Raw genomic sequence first — 4,242 nt, 5'->3', positions numbered from 1 at the left:
TCTGTTCGTGCGCTCCATGCATCATAAGTGCCTTGAAAATCCATGAGGAACTCCTGATCTCCTCTTGTAGCCCTGCACATAGCAGGGTGCCACCTCCAGCCATTTTTAGCCTCCTTTCCTAAGGGACATCCACGGTCTTACTGCTTGCAAGCATGTCTCTCCGAGAGAAATAGCTTCAGCCAGGTGGCCAGTTGCCCCCAAGTTTATCAGAGAGGTGAAGGTCCGCCGCCTTAAATATGGTCTCCCTGCTGGAAAGGGCAGCATGCTGAGCTCACGTTAAGCCCAGACCATGCACGTGGAAGACAGATGAAGCATTTTAACCCATAAAATGCTGCAAAACCTGCACCATGTTAGATAACGCCCCTTCTTTCACAGACTTATTTCCTTGGGCACCTTTACCGCACGGTTATTTAGTGTGACCAGCCAGGTCTCATTACAGACATGTGAACAGTAGGATTACCTGTCTCTTATTCAAGCAAGGAGCAGTCAGTGCTATAGGGAAACCTTTCTCGTGTTTCACACTTGTATTCCTTCTGTAATTTAATCCAGCTATGATTAAAATATTTACTATATTGAGCATTTCCCCACCTTGATCTTTAACACACTCTAACCCTCACTTTAAGTCATCATCAGGGACCCATTAAGCTTGTTCAGTGTTTCCAAGATAGTCTCTGGAGTGTATCAGCAAGGTTAATAATTGATACGGAAAGGCTGGCATTTCCAAAGCCTGAAGCACATCACAAGAGGCTCCGTTTGGGGGCTACGATGTAAGGCTATAACATTACCACAAGCACAGAAAGGGAGGAAAGGCAAAGAGCAGGGCGCTTGGAGAAAGTGCTTCCTTCAAAACCGGCCCTTTGCGATTCACTGCTTGCCCATCGCTCCTACAAAAGCCTTAATGCAAGCAAGAGCTTGCAAGTTGAACAGAACAGGTACAGCGAGTACTTCCGCGAGGGGCTGGAGCAGGCTCAGGCACATTCGTGCATCTGTCATAGCCAGTAGACTGCTTAAAGGCGGAGGAATCTCTCAGCTAAACAGCACAGGTGAGAAGGAGGACAAGGAGATGAGGTCCCATGTACGACAGCGGATGACCAAAGCTGAAGCAGGACAGGAAAAACAAAAACAAAAAAAACAAACAAACAAAAAAAAAGGAGTCACCTAATATACCTGTCAACAAGCAGTTTAAAGCCATAATAGCATAAACTAAGCCTGTCCACACAGTTGAGAAGATCCCCTTAGACACTGGCTTTCTGCTGTACCATGGCATGTTAAGCACACCTGGGAAGAGATTTGCTAGAGAGCACTCCCATTTATAGGTCATAAGTATAATTTACTATGACCACTGGAGTATTTTGAATTCACTCTTACATTATACTGTGGTTTGGGATGTTTATTTGCAAAACAAATAGGTTTTTTTTAAAAATAGGAGGACCTCAGCCCATTTCTGAGGCCTTGCCTGTGCTGGACCTGACACAGGTTCACTACAGCTCAGCACCCTGCGGGGTCGAGGCCACAGATGGACTCCGACCAGCTAGCTCATTTATAGCAAGCCTGGCAAATCCAAAATAGCTATCCCCAAAGCACGGCACACTATATATACACGCACACAAGTGGTTCATTCCTTTGAAGCTGGCAGCACAGAGACAAGCTGTCTGTCCTGCAGCTGGTCTAGAAGCCCAAATCCCTGGGGCAAGGCCAGAGGGAAAGCCACGTTTCTACCACCGTTAATTCTGGCTCCTGCACGGCCATCACCAGCTGCCTCACCCTGACCGTAGCCTCCCTTCTCTCCAGTTAGCCAGAGCTGGCATTGCAGCAGCAAGACTCTCCAGAAACCTGACATTGCAAAGGCAGCGCCTCAGGCCTATATTTAGCAGCCTGAACAAGCAGAGGGTTTACACCAGGTCAGCAGCAACCACAGGGCGCTCAGCACAGCCCAGGCCCCTAAACCCGAGGGCTGCGCTACTCAACCACGGAGTAAGACAACATTGGGATTCAGATGTTTTCAAACCTGCACCCCGTCCTTCTCAAAAGCCTGCTGTGCAGAAACACATAGTGCACACACAGAGCTCTCTGAAGAAAGCCAACAAGGATCTGCAGGTCATCCTATCCGTCCAACTCACACTGCTACATCTACATTACTGCAATTTCAGTCTGTACAGGCATAACTTTGGCAGCTCTGGCAATTCCCAGACTCCCAAGCTTGGTCTCTAGTGCGAAGGCCACTTTCATAAAGCACTTCAAGTGTAGGTAATCTCTCTGCCATGCATTCACATTGCCCAGCAGCAAGACAGGAAAACCTGCTTGCACTTTAGTACCGGCCCAGAGCAAGAGGCAACACACACAGCAGTGCTCACAGCATAATCCAGGCAGCTGAAACGCACGGAGATTTGTGGTGGTTCTGCATCACTCCAACCAAATTCAGCAGTGAGTCAGTGCCATTGGTGTCCAGGAAAAACAGCACTGGGATCCAAGTGGAAAACAAGGGCCAGGAGGTGCCCAAGCAAGTGGCACAGGCAGTGCTCCAGGGCTGCTGAGACCACAGCCATATTCTTGGAGCATGACATGAAAAGGAGATGACACAGGAAAGTGTTTCAGGTGAAAACTCCTTTTAGTCCTGGTTTTCAAGAAAACTCAAGGCAATGCCTTTCTTATTGGGCCCTGCTGCCTTTTCAGCCCACAGGGTCTTTTAAAATGTTCCCAGCAAGGGGTGATTCACCATGCTCATGTCAATGAGCTAAGGCTTCCTCACAGCAAACCACCTAGAATGAGCGTCCAGGAGCTCCCAAATTACTCCAGAAAGTCAGGATTCTTGAGAAACAGCAAGGGAGAAGTGACTTGCCCAAAGTTACCAGTTCTGCCAGGGACAGACTCTCCAGAGTGTGTTGACTCTCCAGAAGTTTTATTTTGACCTGTTCTTCTATTCCTGTGCACTACTGAAATATTCCAGCCAAAATAGAAGCAAGAGGCCAGAAATAGAAAGACAAAAAAAAAAAAAAAAAAAAAAAAAAAAAAAAAAAACAGAATATCTACAGTAGTTTCCAAGTTTCAGGCCATTCTGGGCTAGACTCTACCACCCCTGTGGCCAGGCCTATACTACGAAGTCTTGTGGTGCAAGCAGAGGCAGCATGAAATGAAATGCAGCTCCTAGCCTCAGGAACACAACTAAAGACCAGTGTTTACCAGTCTGTTTTAGCTAAGAAACTCAAGCCCGCCAGGCTGCACAGACGTGGTGCAGCAAGGGCACCCCTAACAGATGCGCTGTGCCTCTCACTGCTCTGAGAGCATCTGGGGGGAAAAAAAATAAAACAAAACACCAACAAAAACCCACAAAGATCACGAGGACAGAGCTCTCCAAACTGCTTGTGGGCCTGTTCCGTGTTACCAAGGGGCTGCGGAGCAAGATGCTAGGCCAGGCCTCGGCCTCAGGAGGCTCCGCGCAGGCCCCGCGCTCCAAGCGCGGCTACGCGGTGCCCTCTAGCGGGGCCTGGCGCACCGGGAGCGGGACCAGAGCTCGCCCGGAGGCGGCTGTCCCAGCCCAGCCCGCACACCAGGGTGACCCCTCTCCTCCCCCGAGGGCCCGTGGATGCTGCCAGCCCCCAGCGCCTTGTGGGGGTGCCGCATACGAGATGTTTTCGCACAAGCAGGACAGCATCAACATAAAGCGCTCAGCACTAAGTGTCTACCTGGACGCATGAGGCTAATATGAAAAAGCCCACTGCTGCCCGCACTAGGAAATCCCTTTCCACCCCTCCTTCTCAGCCCGCTGCTGTTGTGTTGAGAAAACCACCCCAGCTGCAGACAATTCCCATTTTCAGGGGGTTGGTGGGGCTCTCCAAGAGATCCCCAGATCCTCTGCTAGCCTCTGCATAAAGCCAATGGGAAAGACTCAGGAAGGCAACGCTTTCCCTCGCTCTGGCAAAGCAGCTGCGAGCAGAGGAATGTCTGCTCAGCTAGACCTATGCCCCGGCCCACCAGAAGCATGGAAACCATGGCTCCAAACCCCTTCAGCAGCAGCTCTACATTCACCAGCGATGGGAATCTCTCACCTGCCTCGCTGACCAGATTTGCTCCTGCAGATCCAGGGAGCTGGTGCCGAGCGACAGAGGGACCGTTCCCCTAAGGCGCCCGCACCACTCTGGTGCCTGCGGCCAGCGCTACCACGTAGAAATGGGAAGCAAGGGAGCTCCAGCAAGTCGCACCATGCGAGTCACAAGACACACTGCGCATTTCACAACTGGAAGC

The sequence above is a fragment of the Tinamus guttatus genome, unplaced genomic scaffold (genome assembly GCF_059628265.1).
Source record: "Tinamus guttatus ecotype Peru unplaced genomic scaffold, ASM5962826v1 Tinamus_guttatus_pri_ptg000197l, whole genome shotgun sequence".
NCBI classification, from domain to species: domain Eukaryota; kingdom Metazoa; phylum Chordata; class Aves; order Tinamiformes; family Tinamidae; genus Tinamus; species Tinamus guttatus.
Note: the sequence above shows the minus strand (reverse complement) of the source record.